Source organism: Thermobia domestica, chromosome 4, assembly GCF_964235325.1.
Source record: "Thermobia domestica chromosome 4, izTheDome1.hap1.1, whole genome shotgun sequence".
In the NCBI taxonomy this organism is placed as follows: Eukaryota; Metazoa; Arthropoda; class Insecta; order Zygentoma; family Lepismatidae; genus Thermobia; species Thermobia domestica.
In genome coordinates, this window is record NC_137457.1 from 55,634,203 (window position 1) to 55,656,569 (window position 22,367).

The window sequence follows — 22,367 nt, forward strand, 5'->3', positions numbered from 1 at the left end:
GCTTTTGAGAAAACGTCCCTGCCCTGGTAATAGTTGAATTGAAAATCCTTCCACTAATGTAGAAATCCAAGACATAGATTCTACAAGATCTGTAACACCGAACGAGAACAGCTATTGGAGCTATCGTGCGATACATCATGAAAAAGCGTTCTCAAAGAAAATGAGCTTTGTAGCTTTTGGTTGTGTGTGCGTTGTGAGAATGAAGAGTTGTCTAAAAGACCATTGCTACATTTGATGCCTTTCCCTACAACTTACTTATGTGAGCACACCTTTTCTTCCCTTCGCAGTATTAAAACCTTAAAGAGAAGTCGCCTTAAGGTGTAATCAGACCTAAGATTGATGGTGATAGAACTAATTCCAAAGATTTCAATGCGTTATGAAAAATACAAAGAATTTCATTACTCACATTAGTGACCCCATATTTGAGAACATTGTTTATCAAGTGGGTTTCCTTTTTTTAAAAAGCCAGTCTTGAAAGTTAGTGTATTTTCAAATGAAATTTCGTTTTTTAGGAAGCAATAATATATCTTAGAATAAATTACTTATTTTACTATTTTTATTGATGTTTTTTTTTGTCAGTGATAATGTTAATTACTATATTTTTTAATTTCATGTGATTTTTCAGATAGCATTGCAAGTGGGTCCGCACATTTATTTTTCCAAATGAAGAGGGAGTACGCGTTTTCGGAACGTTTGAGAACTAAATTTAGATACCAAATTTAGATAAATCCTTGACGGCTATGCTCGAAGCCATTCTTCGACAACCTGCATAACATGTTCATCGTTAGCAAACTTTGTTCCTCGCGGAGGGTGCTTAATCTTCCAAAACAGGTGAAAATCTTTAGATTGGGGAGGGTGCTCAATTATTTCATACCCGACATCGGCAATAGCTCTGTAGGTAAGGTGGGTTTGGTCAGTAGAACTATTATAATGCAGTATCAGCACTTTCATGTGTAACATGCCTCTGAGTTTCCCCTTATTGCCAACCTTATTTTTAGGATCAGTTTGTCTTTACTATACCTCCTCCCAGAAAAAAAATGTTGCCATGATCCTGCCAGCTGATTGCATTATCTTAAATTTCTTGAGGGGTGGACATCATGTCGGCGCCACTGCATGCTATGTTGATGGACTCTGAACCACAATGAGTACCCAGGTTCCACACAGCCATAAGAATACATAGTGAAATCAATTCAACTCTCTCCTCTGTTCGGATTTTCACGCACTCGTGCTATGTGCAAGGAATATTAAAATTTACAACAGACGAAGATTTTTTTAAATATAATGTTACTTCAGTTTCGTATTTAAAGATAACTCATTAAGTGTCTGGTTTAAGATAGATTAACTGTAAAAAGAATAGAAATATTTTAATTTTTCTAATGTTTTTCCGTAGTACGTAAGGTGTTGTGGACCGGAGCTAGAAAAGAAATATGTGGCCCCTGCTGACCTCACCTAATAAATTTCTCTCAAATTACAGTATAAAAATTAATGGAATATGTTTAATATTTTGGTTATAATTTATTTTATGATGATGATTATACGTCCATGTTCTTTTCAGAAACCCAGTTGAGATTTTGATCAGATTGGAGGATCCTATTCACCCGTAGTCTGGGGCTATAGCCTCTCTAAGTCTCTTCACTAATTCGATCCTCGTGTTAGTGCATGTGCTTCCGTGTGCATTTCTTAAGCTGCAATTCCGATAGTAGTACGTTCTCTAGTTTAAAATGAGAGAGGTTGAAAAATTTCGTATACGGCTCCCTGAAACATATCGTCTATTTAGGTTCTTTCCTTTTTTTTTGCTGATCCGGTAGTAAGAAGTCTGCATTTCATGTTTTGATTGGGCTATAGGATATAAATACACTTACCAACTGGTCAATATTTGTTCTCACTTCATTCTTTCTTCTACGATTATGTAAGATTATTACAGCGAAATTTTCAAACAGTGGACATTCTTTCAAAGAATTGCTGACTTTTTAATAAAAAGCTGGATTTTTTACATATAAATTTGAAAACATTTTACCTTATAATTGTGTGGATGATGTTGAATCTGTATTGGTTCTTAAATCTGCATTGGTTCTTGTAGTTGCCCCAGCCAGCATTTTTTGACCGAAGTAATACATTATGTTGTTGGAACAAGTATTTGTAGAATTCTATATAATTCGTGTGTAAAACTACGTACATTTTAGAACACTGACCGATCCCGTTGCTGACTGTATTAATTAGCGTTTATACTCTAAGTATTGATTAGAGAAAACATTCTTTACTCACTGAATTACCGTACTGCTAAAATCGGAAAAAAAAGTTGATGAAGTTCACTGGAAATTCCAGTGGTATTTTATTTCAGTAAAATGCCAATAACTACTCTTCAACAAGAGTTAAATTTTCATTAGAGACTAAGTACTCATATAAGAAAAGGAATATATAATGGGTTATTAGGACTAGGCTGTATGCTATACGCCTATGCTTATACAATTACTTACATACAATTACTTGGCATGGTTGAAATCTTGATAACATTTTATTCACATGAAATAAATATGATGTGCAGGCTGTTAGTTCCTGAGTTAGATGAGATCAAATTTGAAGTTTCGGCTTCGACAATTTCCGAGAATCAATCTTAATAATGAGTTGATTTAAAAAAACAATGAAGGACAGTTCTCTATAACAATTGAAAAACATACTAATGTTTCAAGCAAAATATTGCACCAATAGAAATATGATTAAATGTCAGACTACTCAAAAATAATTTTAATGAAGTCTTAACATTGAAAAATCACATAACGTCGGAAGTGCTCGGCCAACGCTGGAAGGATGGCAACCCTAATTTCACTGAAATTGCCTGTGAAGAAATGTTCTCTTTCGTTATCTCACCAATACTTTTCATTTACAAATATTGATATGATTAAAATGTTTGACAAAGGTTGGTAACTACTTGTTTACTAACACGATGAAACACAAAAACTATTCTCCAATTTAGATTAAATTCTAGATCTCGGATACAAATTCAAAAAACTTTGTAGATTGTGATTCTGATCCGATCATTTCCACCTCACAAGTCGGCAATTTTGTTATATAGCAGACATATACACGTTCGGCGCAAAACGCGGATTTGATTCCCGGCGGGAGCTCATGTAATTCGATTGCCAGGGTTAATCAGCAGGATCACTTTTAGGAGTATTTCGATATTTTCAAAGTTAACCTTCCAATCCCAGATACTCACCTACAATCGTACAAATTTATATAGTTGTGGATTTGTATCGTAGAAAAATCATATTTGTATATTTATAAATTGTAGTGCTATAAAACATATATATGACGCTTTGTAAGAGGACAGTAGCTACGTATTTTTAAGTTTATAACTCCAAGCTGCATAATCGAAAAAATAAAGAAAACCTGTGAATTTCAGCATATTTTTATCTAGTGCACTTTATATATTAGTATCGTTCAACTACCAAATATGACCAAACTATGTTAAAGGTGTCAACCAAATGCGGTTTGTAAGGTAAATTACGACAGTAAAAAATAACGTTTTATTGCTTCAAAGATACAGACGTAAAATTTTCTCCTGTTCTGACTGTTGAGGACATAAACAAAAACACTTAGTAACATTTCTTCTTTCAGTTTAATGTCACAAAACTTTTAACTTTAAGGACATGAGTTACCTTCCGAGACGGGCCCGGTGTCTAAATGGTAATATTTATCATATCCCTTCTTTCTCCTATATTTTAAATCTGTTTCAGTTTGTATGCAAAACATCAGGACGGTTTATGTTTTTCTCAATACAGAAAAACATCCTTTACTTAGCTCATTTGAAACGAAAAACAATTAGTATGCAACAATCTGCACACATTACTCATGTTTTTAAAGTAAGAAAATCTTCTCCAGCGCTTTACCAGGCGATACGGTTCGTAGTATTGAAGCCACATCACCTCTCTGCACCGCCATGCTTATTGTTTGGATTAGGAAGCTGGTTGCTCTTTCATTACCGGATAACTGTATGATGCGTTTCCCTAATTGCTTTATGATTTTTAGGTCTTCCCTTCCCTACGAGCCACCGGATTCTCCTGCAACTCGTACGAATTTATATTTTTCCATAAGGTTGTATTTTCTTCTTTCCTCTATCTCTTTCCGACCTGCTGCATTGCCCGCCTGGATTGAAGAGAAAGGAAGGTTGGAAGGTGCAAAAGTGTCTGTGCATGAGAAGTCCCAAATTAAGGCTTTACCTTTCCTCCAAGGAATTAAGGATATCCCAACTTTTCTTTTTCCATCTGTTCTACTACAGCCATTTCGCTCTTTTATTGCCGGTACACCTGCGGAGATGAGTGCTCTCACAATGATGTCGTTGTAGTTCGAGTGTCAAGGATGTCTATCTGTGCTTTTTATGTAGTCCTTTTTTGTCAACAGAATTTTTGCACGCTTGTTATTTATCGGGTTGGCAAATATCTGCCCACAGTCTTAACGCAATTCCTATTCTAAAAGATTCATCATTCAGGTGAAGGACTAGAGGACGTAAACGCAAAGGTTTGAGCCAAGTACCTGCCTCAATGGACGATGCAGTTATCAGTCTGGCCTTGTCTTCTGTGTTGTCGGAAGACTGTAGTAAAAATGAAAAATTTGATTGTATGATAGGTTCTTCCCATGTGGATTGTTTAGCCCTGAAACTGAAGTCGGATAAATCGGAGGCCACAAACAACGACCATGTGGACGAGCAATCTTCAACTTCAGAATCCCAGTGGAGATTGCTAATCTGTTGGAGATGTGATTTTATTAGACATTGAGAGCCGTAGAATGATGCCAAGAAGGTAGGAATAGCCAAATCTAAGGCTGTTCAAATGGCTAATCTAACATTATTAATTGGGAGAGATACCTGAAGCCATGTGCTATCCTCAAGGACACAATTTAAGATATACTCCAAAGCAGATTTTATACTGTTGTCATACCTTTCTAATAAATCCTCTTCTTTCCATGAAGGTGAACATCGCAGGATATATAATAATCTTGGGATGGAAAATGATGTTCTTAGTAAGTAAAAGGCAGAATGAGCAGATATTGATGATATCTGTGAGAAATATATGTGTAACTGGTTAATCTTCTCAGTTAATAGAGTTGTCATTGTTTCAGCTGAGGTAGCAGCTCCAAGGAGGAAAACGTTTGATGGCGACATGAATTGGATACCTGGAGCTACTTGGTTATATCACGAAAACAGTGTACCCTTTTGTTCATTTGTAGTTTCAAGAAAGCTGATTTCGCATTTCGAGAAATTTAGTTGCAGACCAATTGCAGCTGCCTGTGTGTTGATCGTTTTCAAAGTATTTAATACAATAGCCGGATCTCCAGCTATTGCACCATCATCGAGGTACCAGATATTTAAGTCTGTTTTGATATTATTGACTATAGGTTGCAATGTTACGGCAAATAATGCTGGAATTAAGGATCACCTGGTTGAACTCCTCTTTCTGATAAGATTATATCTTTGCCATACTATAAATTCTAGCTTGCTGGTTTCAGCAAAGATTAGGTGTACATACGGATATATCGAAGGAAAATTTTCTTTGACGACAGATAGCATTGTATACCTGTCTATTCCATTGAATGCGTTCCTAAAATCTATTTTTAAGAAAGCTTTGGGTTTTTGGTGATGGTATGAGTAATAGATACGTGCTGTATGTGCTGCCGCTTCAGCACCATGTTGAATGCCCACTCCAAGTTGGTGTGGAGCAAGGAATTGGAGTAGTGGATGTTTAATCCTACCACAGATAATGTTGGATGGAAGTCTGAATTTGAAGTACATCTAATGCTGAGAAGGAGAATAGATAAGTGGAAGGACAGATGGCGGAAATAGATATCCAAGAGCTAGAACATAGTGTTTATAAGGAAGTATGTGGAAAAGAACAACACTCTAACAGGTCAACGGATCAGTCAGTGAGACATAAAAAGCTGATCAAGAAAGCAGAAAGGCAGCTCACGTGGGACACCATAATAAGGAGAACTAAAGAAGTGGAAGACAAGAAGAAAAAGACTGAAAAAGACTGGAAATTAAAGACAAGTTTTCTACATTTGTGAGAGAATTGATGAGACATCTGGAAAATTGGTGAAAGAAATTTAATGTGAAACAGAGAGAAAGTTTGAAGAAGATGAAAAGAAACTTGGATAGACTGAGTAGAAAGAAGTAAGTGCAAATAGCGTAATAGTAACTGGAAATGTAAAATTAACAGAACAAATAAGGAAATGTTTGGAATTTAGCTAGAGGTTTAAGCTATAGATCGGAAACAGAAAAGAATAAACCACATTAGTCAATATTGTTGATAAGGTAATGTTGCCAAGCACAAAAAGAGTGTGCGTCTTTACAACAATAGAAAAAACATGGAAAATAACATTATAAGTAAATAAAAAAAGGTAAATAAATAAATAAAAGTCCCTAACGCTGATATTGGATAATATGTATGCATGATTGGTGAGTATAAAAGAGCTGGTAAGCATAGCTTACAGACTGAGCCTAGTAGTAGATGTTGTAATGAACAACTAGGATGAGAAAGTATAAAAAGGAGGAAATATCTAATATCATTTTGAAAAAAAATGTAAATGATTGCCTTGGAATATGGAAATAAACAAAGCGTCATTTGGAGAAATTTTCATTAAGAAATATGGGAAGAATAAATGTATGAGAGAGATACTAAAAATTACCTTATTGTATTTACGAAACAAGAAATGTCGTATTGCTAGGGGTGTTTCATCTAAACTATTGATTCTTCAAAAACTGTAAAGGACCTTGTTGCGTTTAGTCGAATAATAAACTTTTTGTTACAAAATATTGTTAATAAAATCTCCATTTTGAATGACAATAAGAGAAATAGCTCTAAATATTTTGCCAGTTTTCCTGGAGTTATCTATCCTTGGAAGTTCTCATACTTTCCGCGGCATGGCGCTGGTTGTGTCTGTATGCTCCTGTGAAGTGTGCAGGTAACAAAAGGCTTATTGTTCCCAATAAATGAATTGGGTGTAGTTCGTTCTACATTTGCTGCGACTTGATAATATGGGGAGGTGAAATGAAATTGTGTTAACTTAGTGGAAGGAAGGACTGAGGTTTACCCATAGTATGGGTTAATGGAGATTCTGGCGAAATCTAACCACTAAAATCTTCTAACTTCTATTTAAATCAAATTTTTGAGGCAAAAAATGAATAAGGAACGAAAAGAAAATGAGTGGTTTGTATGGTAGATTTAAGTCTCTTTAGAATACTACTATACTTGCTTCCTTTTTCATATTATATTCTCTTGACAAGAAAAGAAAAGTAATGAGAATTAATTTTAAATAAGGTCATATCTTTTGACTTAACATCTATTTAAGTGTTGGGTAGCTGCTTGCTAACCTATTTGAAGTAACCAGTTAATTTTAACTACCAAAAAAAGCACAAAAACACATAAAGAAATTAATTTCTTTGAATATAGTATTTTATTAGTTTAACAACTCTTATTGTTCTTTGGTATGGAGATTTTTACTCCTTTTGTCCTCTATCAAACAAAACCTTGAAGAAAGAGCTTAAAACTACTTGTTACCTACTGTTGAGATGTATTTAACAGATTTAAGTGAAGTCGAATATTATTTCAATTTCATATGTATTTCTTGTTATTAAATTTGTTCATATTATAATAACATTGTTATCTGTTTTGGGAAATTGGCTGCTGTAATTGCCACTATAACTGGTAACTTGCTTTACCGCTTACAATCATACAAGGTCACTGTTTTCGTTAATTTTCTGTTTTTTTTTCATCATATATGTGTTTATTTCGCAACAACCTTTTTTACAGCAAATTTTATGCTCTTTCTTTGGAGAATAATATGTTTTGAGCTAGAATGTAAGGGATCCGAGTTTTTTAAAATTTTATCACGCTATTTTAGGAGGATTCTGGTATAGGCCCCATTTTACCAAGATCGTGGCACTAGCGGAAACCTGACTATGATAGAAATTTATTTTGCTATTTAGTTGATCTAATACACAGGTTTGTCAAGTTTTGAAAACTACCTCACTTAATGCAACCAAAACCTAATTATTCACTGGACTACTGGTTTTAAATCCCTGTTCGTGGGAGAAAACAAACATGCTTAGGATGACTTTGGTTTTGTAAATCCTTGATCTGCATTTTAAGTTTTCTTAATACTAAATATAACATTTTGTGTTATATCGATTTCTCGTTTACAGAGAAGAGTTATCAAACATTTTTTCTAATTAAACAATATTTGCAAAGTAATCATAAAATATAATTTACATAGAGAAATGTAAATTATAATATATATAACAATAGAATTGAATGGTTGTTTTGCTTCTTATTTTCAAAATATTTGTGTGTGAACTGAGCTTGTTTGTAATTTTCTTTTGTAACACAATTGATTACCTTACAGAAATACATCAGTTGCTTAGTTGGCACATAGAGTGGAAGAAGCTTTCTATATTATTGCCAGCGTTTCGTGAATTTGGTAATGTATTTTTTTATATTTCATTTAGTAGAAAACTTGAATATTATTAAAAATAATTATAAGTTCTATTATGTCATCACTAGGATTAGTTTATGTTGAAATTATGTTTAGAATTATTCCCCACTGAAACTTTCTTCCATATTAGGAAAAATTGATTAACATGCATTACTGAATTTAGCTATTAGGCTTTTAACTTTTGCCTAGGTTTACTTTATTCTTAGGATTTTGTCCATACATTCTTTACACTATATCCTTTCCAGAAGTCATCTCACCATTGTTTCCCTCCTCAAAATTTAGCAAAAGAACGCTAATAATTTTTAGCGTACCAAAGATTGGAAATCCTAAAATGTAAGTATGTCATACTGTAAAATATGTGCTAAGATATATTGAAAGATATTTACTAACGTGATAAATTCACATAATTGTGTCAGAAAGGCTAAGTGAAGAAACACCGTTTCGTGCTAGAACTTGAGGTTAAATATAACTTCCATTCCAGCAGCGGAAGGTTACCAAGCGCTCTTGTTTATCGCTCAGCAAAGACGGATATTTTTTTCAATCTCATGTTTCGTAGATGTAGACAGTCTTGATTATTTTATTGTTTTGATTTTTTCTTGTTAGAAGGAATTGTTTGATTTTTTCTTAAACAATAATTGCTTGGAAGGAGGCTGACTACTTGAACTTATAGTTTTCTGAATATTCATTAAGTGATTGTTCAAAAGAATAATAATAGTACATGGATCACTAGTAAGAGTGCTACTTGATTCAGTGTCAATGTTTTCTTCAATTACTCGTTCTTTAGTATGTTTCATGGTTAATTATCCTCCGTAATTTTGCGGTCTTATTTTCAGATTTTATTATATTTTGCCAATTTTAAATTATTTTTATGTTTTTTATAGCTTATATAGTACCCTGTCATGTTACTTGTTAACTGAAATCTCTTATATGATAAATTTGAAGATATTTATTTTTTTCTAGAAACTTTTATTTTTGTAGCTATCCAAGTTTTGTTATTTGTTATTGAAATTGGGCAAATTTCTCTAGGAAATGCCTCATTGAAGTAACGAGTGTATGCGTCATGGAAAATGTTACAAGCTTCCTTTAAGGATTCTTTGATGTATATTTCCTCCCAGCTTTCACGACTAGGTAGAAAATTTAAATGGAATATATTCGTTTCATTAAAAATTCTTGTGTATGCGGATTTGACTTTCGAGTGTGTTTTGATTAGCTTTTTATAAAATGAAAAGATTTAAATGAAATAATTGAGCTTAATGATCCGATAAACCACTCTTTATGACTCTAACTGTGCTGTTTATAATTATTTTTGTTATAAAGTAATTGATCGATTACGCTATGACTATGATAATTTGTTCTTGTAGGTACATTGACCATTCATGTTAAATAATACGTATTTAAGAATAGGTTGAGTTGGTCATCGATATCAGTTAGAAGGAAATTTATATTCAGACCACCTACTGTAACAGGATGTTTATTAGACTGAGCAAAAAGTCCATAGTTAATTCACGGTTTTCAATAGATATATTCAGATCGCTGTGAGGAGTTATATAATCACATATTACAAACAGGTCATGAGTCTTAGTGAAATACATAATCATAAAGTAATTCGAAACTATGGTATCTATACTGGAAAGAATGTGCTTTCTTGTTGATTTTATCTCCGTTGCTAAAGAACAATGGAAGCAGGTACAACGCACAAATAAAATGATCCATCCATGCTGTAATGAGAAAAGAGAAGAAGAAAAAGGAGTTGAATTCCATTGTCTTTTAAAGTCAGTTATATTTCAACTGACGTAACTCTCAACGTGTGGTCATATTAGCTTGTAGGCTAACAACTAATCCTGTAATCGTAATATAGTCAGTTCGATTACAACATCCTTTATTCTTTTCAGTTTTTAATGATATTTCCTTAGTTCATAGATATTTCCTTTAAATAAATATAATTCAAGAAATCACTTGTATATGTGTATATATTTAACGAATCAATCGAAGACATAAGTTTGTTTTAAAAATATCATTTTAAATGGGCGTCTAGACTGAACGTCGGTATATTATACATTTATGTTAAATACTAATTAAGCAAAACTTGTAATGGCAATACAACTCGTTTCATGTAGCTTACAGGCTATAAAGAAAGCTGAACTCCAGAATAATCAACCAAATAAGATTCAAACTGTGTAACTAACGACGATTTATTAGCTTTGCTATTAAATGTTTGTGTTTCGAGTACAAATTGGAACTATTTAGCTTTTCCATTAAAAATAACCTGTAGTATATACTTGTAAATTCGTAACTATAATGAAAATTCCACACATTCTTGTACCATTTAGAATAAGACTGATATTGTCATATAACGATAAAATTTCCTTATTGTTTTATCAACATTTTCAAATATATCATTCAAAATTTTCAAATAATTTCAATACGTAGTCGGTATGTCATAGTCACTACCATACGCCTATTAATATATATGTACTAACATCAAACAAGGTCGAATAGATAGGATTATACTGCTAACCGAGCATCATACCGGAATAACTAACTAGATTCGCAGCTTTTCTATTACGAATAATTTATATAGTAACATAGTATTCATAAATAGTTATCGTTCGTTTGATCATAATGTACTACAATCTTTACTTAACATAACAAAAAGCATACAGCCTTTATAAAAGGCTATGGCCTCTTTTCTCAAACCCGTTAAATATATATTTATTTAACTTAGACTATATTACATTCTAAAGAGCCTCTTTTGGACATGAACTATCTAGGTCGGAAGTCAAAGGACGAATATTTAACCGTACATAACTTGTTCAATAAATTAAAATTCAGAACTAAATTGAACGCCGACCTCAAAGATCAAATATTAAAGCAGATGTGAAGGACGAAACATATTAAAATTCAGTTTATATATTTGGTGTAGAGGTCTTAAATGAAGTATTTGACTGTGGCAATTTCTTATACGGTACAACACTTTAAAGTCTGTTTTTACATTAGTCAATGTATCATCGACTACTATATAACATAAAAGTTTTGACCTCGATATCAAAGTAAAATATTTAATTTTGTATAGTCCATAAACAGTACTACATATTAAAATTCTGTATCCAAACAAAGAAAATCTCATTGACTATTATATACGGGAAAAATTTTGAAAGATCAAATATCTAACCTTGTATAACTCGAAATGGTTACTATATATTAAATTATATTTACGGACTTAGCAATGTTACATTGACAACTATATACACCAAAAGTTGTGAACCTCGAGGTCAAATTTTAACTTTTTACTTGTTACAACATGTTGACATTTTGTTTGCTGTTTCATTGTAAGGACCACAAAGATTTGATATGAAAAAACCTGAGATCTCAAGTCAACTCTTATTGTCTTATGTCAACTCAAATTTGTCAAACCCTATTTAAAATACCAGGAATTTCTTCCTAAATGTTTCTATGTCAGTCTATATTTTTCTCTTTTTTCATCCTCTTTCAAGATTCCTTTTTGTGCAAAGTTCGTGAAGTGGATCTATGTAGAAGCAAGTAGTTCAATCAATAAATTTAAAAATTTCTTTCCTTTATTTCTTTCTTAATTTTTTTTCCTTTTACTTACAAGCTTGATTTTTTTTAAATATTTATGTAGCTGATGCAATTACAACCATTAACATTACCACTAGTTCTACTAGTTCCAAGTTCCTTTGATATTGAAATATTTAATTTCAGTGCGGCATCTTGGAACTTCGTAATACTTCGTACATTTTTGTCCTACGAGACGAAATAATATGTCACTCAAATAAACCAAGAGGGGTCATTTCAAAATGTTCAAAAATTTTCAATTTGTACGAAAAAATTTAAATTTTTAAACACTTCAATTGCCTGTATTGCGATAGTTTCAAATTTTAAATTTAATTAGCACATAATTCTGTATTTTTCTACTCCGAAGACAATTTGTACCAATGTAAGAAACTAAGGTTGATCATCTAAAATTTGAATTGCCTATTTTCATGCGCCGCTAAATCTCCAATTTTGTATTTTAACTAACACAGAATTCTCTACAATTGTCGGATGTCTGTAGCAACCAGCACAAATGTACTATTCGGATAAGCGATGAAGAGTCATTACAAAACTTGCGGACCAATTTTGTATTCCAAATTTTCAAATCAAAATTTAGCTAGCTCAAAAATGTGTACCAGCCTCATATCTTTTTATACATATAATAAAAAATGTAGCATTTAAATAAGCGAAGGAGAGCAATATTAAACTTTGTAGTTTCATTTTGTTTAGTGCGATCATTTCAAATTCAAACTTTAAGTAACTAACTCAGTACCTTCTTACTGAATATTTATGTTCTATGAATTTCTAATTATACATATTTAATAATCTATATAAAGCGTGTCCAAAATGGGGTCTATAGAATGTAATTTAGACAGAGTAAATCTATTTTGTAAGGTTTAAAAATCAGATTATTATCTTTTATAATGGATGGATAATTTCTACTATGATAAATTGCAGTGAATAATTAATGCCTCGATAGTGCAATTGTGTTACATAAGGCTTACGGTTTTCTTGTGTAATTTGTGCTATGCTAAATACATACTCAAAAAAATTGTAATAAAATAAAACCATCTGCTATGCTAAATAAGCGTTAAAAAGTGTGGTTTATCCTTTCGTGACAGAGTCTCCGTTTAAAATAATTTGTACTGTGTCATTTAGGAGTTGAGAATGTGTTGTAGTCCTTCATAAAAACGTAACCACAAATCTATAGTTGTAGTGTAAACTCTGCTATGGTAAAAATTGGTTGACGAAATGTTTTAGTAATTTCTATTTACAATTAATAGAGTTATTTAAGATAGTTTTCTTAGCCTGTACAAATTCCTTGCCTTTAAATAGTGGTTGAAAAGGTGTTCGTGCTCTTGCATAAGTTTATGTTGGTAACATGGGGTTGAAATTATGCTCGTGCTCGTGCTCTTGCGAAACATTGGTGAAGATATTCTTGTACCATTTCATAATATGGGGTAGGAAAATGCGCTTAATTCCTTTTACTGTTCTTATGCTCAATTTTTGCTTTTAAACTGTTGAAAGGTGCTCATAATAATTTATTAGATTCTTATATAATTTTAGTTATGCTAAAATAATAGGTTGGTATATGTGTTCATATTCTGTCACTATCATTTCTGATGTGTTAAGTGTGTGAAAATGTGCTTAGTGGATGATAAACGAGTCTTAATCTTTGTCAGCATATCAGAAAGAGTAAGCACAAGGGCCCATTTTAGCATACGTTATGATGTGTAAATTCCCAGGAAGATATTTTTCGGGAATATTTACGTGAAGATTCCTCAAAATTCCTCAAGTTGAGAGTTTGCGTGCACTCACGTCGAAGATTATTGTCGCGTGTCTATAAATATGTTGTTAGAGAAATATAATTTGATAACGAATTCGACCGGTATTTGTTATAAATTTAAATGTGTATAATCGGCGATTACATATACGTCGAACATTTTATGTAAATAAGAAAAATACAAAGAAAATGAAACTTTCTTGTCGATTAGCAACATTTTGTTTTACTCATTCTAATTTTCGTATTGATATTTCTTTTCCTATGAAATTTAGAAGAAATACACATTTTCTGATTATACACATACTATCTGTATTAAAAGTATCCTCCAAAATCATTATCGAATTATATTTTTACAAGAAGACAGTTTTCATATCACAGTATTACTGTTGTCTCCAAAGGAGTCTTCAAAATGTATTTTCTGAACGGTATTGTGTTATTTTATTAATACTTTATTATATTTAGAGAGTACGCATAAGTGTATATTTACTTACAATATGTCCTATTGAAGTAAATATGTGTGAAAAATGGTATACCTAGTACACATACATAACCAATAAACAGTTTAAATTTATATGTAAGTGGATTTTCTAAACTTGACTCTACTACTGTTATTATAAACATGTTAAATTTCTAAATGTTATAAACAAATTAGGTTGGGTAACTGCCAGAAGAAACAGGTCTCACAATTAATCAACATTTGCAAACACATATTTATATTCACAATATCTCCAAGACGTTGATATATCTTTTTAATTTTACACACACACTGCCACACACAAAATTTATTTCTACCTATTTCTCAAACTTTTCTAGGTATAATTCACATGTAAGGGAAATCTGATTTTTTTTCAGACATTCGAGTCAGCAACAAGAGAAACACCAACGTCTATTTCAAACAGTTGTTCGGGTGTATTAATACTACCTATTTCATCTCTATTTCTACATAATTTCTACATTACTTTAAAAAGTAGTTTCTTTTCAACATTTGTAAGTTAGTACTTTGCTACTTTTTAGTACAAATTGAAATACAACTTTGAAGATCATGTTAGTTTTATAAAGTACAGGCAACGAGTTGAGCTCCTTCGTGGCTATGGGGTTAGCGTACGCGCTTCTGGCGTGGGAGACCTGATTCCCGGTGGGACCTCATGTGGTTTCGAACCCACGTTAATCAGTAGGTCCACGTCTCATATAGCCTTGCTGCTGAAGGGGACGCTAAATTTAAAATCAAGTCATCTCAGGCAACGAATCTAGTTTTTTAACCTCCAAATTATTTATTTAAAACCTACAAGTAAATCATAATAAATGAAAATAAACAATTAGTCACATGAACTCTCACATAATCGAAAAAATCCCGAACAATTTAAAATGATCTTAGTAGCACTTCTTTTACGTTTCAGACGCTGAAAATATTAAAACGAATTCGAAAAGCATGCTTATGATCTAAAGTGGACAAGGTGATAAGTGGACAAGTCCCTTGGAGTGTAGATCTTAGCGTTGTCTGGACATGCTTTTATTATTTTCACCGTACTAAACTTGCAACCAGGATCATTTCAAAGTGTGGGAGATTTGTCTGCTTGTGTGGGACTTTCAGTCATTTGTGTAGCGGTTGGGACAATTAGTCGTGGGGGAGTTTTCGACATTTCTGTGACCTAATGGGGTCCTGCTACCAGTGGAGTTCAATTTGTATTTAAACGGCATCACAACTGATAACAATTACCTTAACTATGATAGAAATTTATGAATCCATATTACATTGATCGATTTCGATATTTTACGGTCAGAAATCCAAAACACTGAGTGCAAATAATAGTTTATATGGTTGTAACACCACTGTTTTACGCGACCCCGAAAACAATCAATTCAACTCTAGTATCGAAAGTTTTCAATCGCTTTTATATGTTGTTCCCTCCTGCTACCTATTGGTGTGCTAGGAAAGTTACCCAAGCAGCACTCCTTTCCAAATCCATTGTGTACGATTTATTGTTGAAACAACTTAAATCATACCAAAGGTAAGTAGGATCGCACACACACACACACACACACACGCATACATACATCCAGACTGTTCCATAATTCGTGTAATTTTTTACAGCACTGGGAGAAGGTGAAGTTTTCACACTATTAATATAACATTTAACACCCTTATTGAGAAATATATAATTTTTCGATTTTCTAAACATAATAGGAGATTATTGTTTTTAGCCCCCTTTTAGGGGTGTAAACACAAAAGTTCATTTTCCTTATGGGAGATTCAGTGTTAAATTTTTGGAGCAGTTTTCTCAAATAGTTCTTCGCAAAGATTTTGCGGAAAATGAGTTGCATTTGTCACAAAATGCATATATACTCATTCACAAAGCTAGAAAAAAAAGCCATCTCAAACATTATTTTGGGAAGGCCCTCCTTTTCGGGGGTAAGGAGCGTAAAAAGATGGTATGTGATGTGTTACCAAATTCCCAAAATTTATTTACGGAGTGTCACTAAACGTCACATTGATCACGAATGTCACAGAATGAACGCCCAAATGCTCCTAACATGTAAACGTGACTGATAATGAGGCTACATAGTAGTATGGGCCTGACTATAAGACAGTTTTTGACCCCTGGGTCCCTGCCTCAGGACCCATGGTCCCTGGCTGGGGTCAATGACTTAGGGGTACATAGGACCACCCCTCTAAATTTTGGCAGGGGTACCATGGCCCACCCCCTCAATTTTGGCAGGGGTACATAGGACCACCCCCCTTAAATTTTGGAAATTGCCAAATCTAAAAATTGGGTATGGTAGCCTAGGACCATAGTATGTACCTCTATCAGTATTGGGTGTCTATGTCGTTCCCTTTTATGGGTAAAAAATTGCCAAAAAGTCAAATTTCGGGGGTTTTGACCTAATTTATGCCCTTTGATGAGGTGTTATTACCCTATATGTTTATATGGGCGTATACAGGGGTCCATTCCCTTTCATAAGATATGGGTATATTAATGCACCCCTTGAAAAATTTGGGAGGGGTACCTTGGCCCACCCCTTAAATTTTGGAAATTGACCAATTTAAACATTGGGTATTATAGTACAGGACCCTAATATGTATTATGATAAATTTGGGTGGTCCACCTCGTTCCCTTCTAGGGGTACAAAATTGCCATAATATAAACGTAAGCAATACGTAGTACCACGTGTTTGGTTTTTGGTCGATTTTATCCCCTTTGATGAGGTGTTATTATCCTATATAGTTATATGGTCATGTATAGGGGTCCATTGCCTTTCATAAGATATGGGTATATTTCTGCACTCCTTTAAAAATTTGGGAGGGGTACTTTGGCCCACCCCTTAAATTTTGGAAATTGCTCATTTTATATATTTGGTATTATAGTATTGGACCCTAACATGTATTATAATAAATTTGGGTGGTCCACCTCGTTCCCTTCTAGGGCTACAAAATTGCCAAAATATAAACGTAAGCAATACGTTGTACCACGTGTTTGTTCTTTTGGCCCAATTTATCCTCTTGGATGAGGTTCTATTACCTTATATGATTATATGATTATCATAAGACATAGGTACATTGATGCACCCCGGGAGGTGTACCATAGCCAATCCCTTAAATTTTGGAAATTTTTCAATTTAAGCATTCGCTATCATAGTACTTGACCTCAATATGTATCATGATAAATTTGGGTGGTCCACCTTGTTCCCTTTCATGAGTAAAAAAAATGCCAAAATATAAACATAAGCAATATGTTGTATCACGTGTTTGGTTTTTGGCCCAATTTATCCCGTTTGATGCGGGATTAACGTATATGTTTATATGGTCATGTATATAGGTTCATTTCATATCATAAGACATGAGTACATTGATGCACCCTTTAAAATTTGGGAGGGGTATCTTGACTCATCCACTCAGTTTTAGAAATGGTTTAATATAAGCATTTGGTATCTTCGTACAGGTCTTCAATATGTTCCACTACAAATTTGGATGGTCCACATCGTTCCCTTTCGTGGGTAAAGAACTACCAAAAAATCAAATTTCGGAGGTTATTGACTCCTATTTAGCACGTTATATGGTTTATTACCTCTATATGTTTATGTTCTCTTTTGAATTTGGGAATTATAAAATAACATATTTTGGTAAACGTTTTCTAGGACCCATTGGTGTTTCTCTTATGGCCAAATATTCAAAATTTAAAGGTTATTAACCGGCTTTATTATTGAATAAGTACAGGATTTATTACTTTTTCATAAGACACAGGTGTATTTGTGTACCAATCTTAAATTTTGGGAGGGGTACATTTCTTATTGTCATATCAATAATTGGTAATTGTTCTTTGGGTAAATCATTATGATCACGTGATCAGTTATTGACCTATGTGGGATTAGGAGTCCAGGACATTGGTACATTTAAACTTTGTAGGATAATTTGAGAATGCGTCATTGGTATTGATTATTACAGCCAAATATAAACGTAAGCAATACGATGTACCACGTGATTGACCTTGATGAGATAGTGTACAGGGATACATAGCTAACCTTATTGAATCTTATGACTCATAGTCTTAAGGGAATACATGCTACAACACTGGCAAAGTTATTGTTGATGTAATTTGATTGGTTGATCACTATCTTTCGTGCAATCTGATTGGCTGAACACTATCTTTCGTGCAATCTGATTGGTTGCTGATTTTCAAATCTTTTGCTGCATTCAGTTTTAAGTTTTGTTTAACATTTAAAAATCTTGGTTTCGTTCAACATTTTGAACTTACTGATAAATATGATCAAAACCGTTTATTTGTTAATCGAATAGTTAAAAACCGGATAAAGTTTGACGGTTAACCGTGAAACGTAAAATTTTTTTTAGTTTGAAAATTTTTTTGTTTGAAAGTTTTTTGTTTGAAAACTCTTGTTTCAAATTTGTGTTTGAATTTTTTTGTTTGAGAATTTTGTTTGAAATTTGTTTCAAATTTTTTTGTTTGAAAATTTTTTTGTTTGAAATTTTTTGTTGCAAAATTTTGTTTGAAATTTTTTTGTTCGAAATTTTTGTTTTGAAATTTTTCCTTTTCAATTCTTTTTGTTTAAAATTTTTTTGTTTCGAATTTTTTTCGTTTCAAAATTTTGTTTGAATTTTTCGTTTCCAAATTTTTTCGTTTCAAAAATTTTGTTTCAAAGTTTGGTTTGACATTTTTAAAAGTTTGTGCACTCATTAGTAAAGAACCTGAACTGTTTAGAACAAAAACCTCTGGCAACATTGTGGTGCAATAGTACACGTCAGAACATGATGTTGTAACGTCATCAGTTTTGCATCATATATAAGTATCGTTCGAGTTAGTATTCATGATAACATCATCATGGCTACTTGTCTGCAGTTTCTAAACACACGTGATGTGATGAAATCATTTACCAAGATTACTGATTTACAACAGAATGTACCTTATAGAATCTTAGCTAGCCAAACAATCCCTACAAAGTTTGGATTAAGAATCGTAGTGAAGCTTGAAAATGATAAGAATATAATTTTACCAGCAAGATATTTTCCCATGGAAGCATCAAAACAAGAAGAACTGCTGCGTTTCTTAAATACTGGATCTGTATTCTTTATGTTACAAAGGATTCTTGGGTCGAAGTCATCAATTTGAATTTAGTACACAGCCAGATTCGTCAGCAATTGTGATGAAATCATGAATTCAAACGTCAGCACATTAGACATAGTTGTATGAATTTGGTTGGTCAGCATGACGTCAGCAACTGTGATGAAACCATGAATTCAAACGTCAGCACATTCCTTTCCTATGACGTCAGCCGTAGTTCTATAAATCAACCAATACACTGTCATCCCGGCACCACAATGTTGCCAGGGGTTTTAGTTCTAAACAGTTCCGGTTCTTTACTAATGAGTGCACAAACTTTTAAAAATGTCAAACAAAAATTTCAAACAAAAAAATTGAACCGAAAAAATTTGGAAACGAAAAATTTCAAACGAAATTTTGAAACGAAAACAATTCGAAACAAAAAAATTTTAAACAAAAGAATTTGGAAACGAAAAATTTCAAAACAAAAATTTCGAACAAAAAATTTTAAACAAAAAAATTTCAAACAAAATTTTACAACAAAAAATTTCAAACAAAAAAATTTTCAAACAAAAAAATTTGAAACAAATTTCAAACAAAATTCTGAAACAAAAAAATTTAAACACAAATTTGAGGCATGTACAATGATACCGAATGCTTAAATTGGAAAATTTCCAAAATGTAAGGGGATATGGAATGGACCCCTATACATAACCAAATAACCATATAAGGTAATAGGACCTCATCCAAGGCGATAAATTGGGTCAAAAGACCAAACACGTGGTTGTACTAAAATTTGGCAATTTTGTACCCCTAAAAGGGAACGAGGTGGACCACCCAAATTTATAGTAACACATATTAGGGTCCTATACTATAATACCAAATGTTTAAATTGGGCAATTTCCAAAATTTAAGGGGTGGGCTAAAGTACCCCTCCCGGGGTGAATAAATTAGGTCAAAAACGAAACACGTGGTTGTACTAAAATTTGGCAATTTCGTGCCCATGAAAGGGAACGAGATACACAGCCAGATTCGTCAGCAATTGTGATGAAATCATAAATTCAAACGTCAGCACATTCCTTTGACGTCAGACATAGTTGTATGAATTTGGTTGGTCAGCATGACGTCAGCAACTGTGATGAAACCATGAATTCAAACGTCAGCACATTCCTTTCCAAACACGTCAGCCGTAGCTCTATAAATCAACCAATACACTGTCATCCTTGATCTTATGTATCCTGAGTGATCCCTGCCCCCTGAGTAAACATAAGCAAAAATTTCAATAGGTAATGCAATCCCAAACCAAAACGTCTCTAATTCATTCACTATGGTCCATGTGGGGGGTCCCAAAAGTGAAATAAGGTCAGCCCAACGTCAAACAAACACATTACCTCAATCCAAATACCTCTACTTCATTCGCACTAATAAGGGACGTGGTGACTCAGTGGTAGAGCGTTCACCTCTGCTGTATGGGGTCCCTGGTTCAAACCCCTCGAAAAATAGTTTTGTGGTGGACAACATTATGCTCCAATTTTCTCCCACACTTTCATTCCTTTCTCATCGTCACCGTCTCCTTTAGCCTAATCGTGGGACGTAAAACTAAAGATTTCCATTTGCACCAGTGTTAGTCCATCTCATCAAAGGGATAACAATCCGAACTGCATGAGCTCCTTCCGGGAATCGAACCCTGGTCTCCCACGTTAAAGGCGCATACGCTAACCGGTTAGCCACAAAGGAACTCCAAAGTTTTCGAGTTTCATATTAATACTAATTTATACTATTACTGGGGTCTACTAATTCATAATGTAATAGGTCATCAAGAAAGAGATCAAACCTTGTTTTGGTAATTTTATACCCATAAAAGGGAACGAAACAAGCCATCATAAGCTCCAAGCTAAAAATCACAGTTCAGTGACGTCAAACGAACATATTAGCTCGAACCAACTACCTCTAATTCATTCATACCAGAAGAGGTGCGGTGGCTCAGTGGTAGAGCGTTCAACTCTGCTGTATGGGCCTTTAGCCTAACCGGCATAATCGTGGGACGTAAAACTAAAGATTTCATTTGCACCCGTGTTAGTCCATCTCATCAAAGATATAACAATCTCCAAATTTTATGCCATAAAAGGGAACGAAAGCATTCGTAAACCTGTATTATTTCATAACATAATGAATCATCAAGATCATATTTTTAGTAATTTTAAAGAATCATCATGACCTCTGATCCAATATTCCCAATTCAATGACGTCATAGCCTGGCCAAGGTACCTCTGATTCATTCGTACCAGCGTGCATGGCCCCTGAATAAGCATAAGCAAAATTTCAATAGGTGACGTAATCCCGGGCCAAAGCATCCCTAATTCATTCATTAGGGTGCATGGGGACCCAAATTGAATAATCGAGAGTTAGGCCACGAAACAAAAAATTTCAAACAAAAAATTTTAAACAAAATTTTGTTTGAAAATTTTTTGTTTGTAAATTTTTGTTTCAATTTTTTTGTTTAAAATTTTTTCGTTTGAAATTTTTCGTTTCCAAATTTTTTTTCTGTTTAAAAATTTTTGTTTGAACAGTTTTGTTTGGAAAATTTTGTTTCAAAGTTTGGTTTGACATTTTTAAAAGTTTGTGCACTCTTTAGTAAAGACCGGAACTGTTTAGAACAAAAACCTCTGGCAACATTGTGGTGCAATAGTACACATCAGAATATGGGGTTGTACTTGAAATGAAAAAACACAATTCATTGAAGTGGATCATTTTATTACACTCCACATACATCCATACCAGATAGTGGTTCTGGATATTGTCGATACAATGTATTTTGAACTTCTTGCACTAGTTTGTCTTTAGCGTATAATTTTAATTCCAATTGAAGTCTTTTAAGGTCTATTGCGATATCAATTGGTGGAAACTCAATGTCCATTTGATCACAAATAAACTGTTTATCAATACAATTATGCACCCACGAACGATGTTGACAACCATCACAATATCTAAAT

At 33.3% G+C, this 22,367-nt stretch overlaps 1 long non-coding RNA gene across 9 annotated transcripts in view; it reads left to right on the forward strand.

Moving 5' to 3' along the window:
- Nucleotides 1–22,367, forward strand: part of LOC145683311 (uncharacterized) — a 621,166-nt gene that overhangs the window by 240,028 nt on the left and 358,771 nt on the right. For all 9 annotated transcript variants that reach the window (XR_014131013.1, XR_014131019.1, XR_014131017.1 and 6 more), the window contains one exon: nt 8,398–8,472. This is a non-coding gene — a long non-coding RNA (uncharacterized LOC145683311). The remainder of the gene's footprint in view (nt 1–8,397; nt 8,473–22,367) is intronic.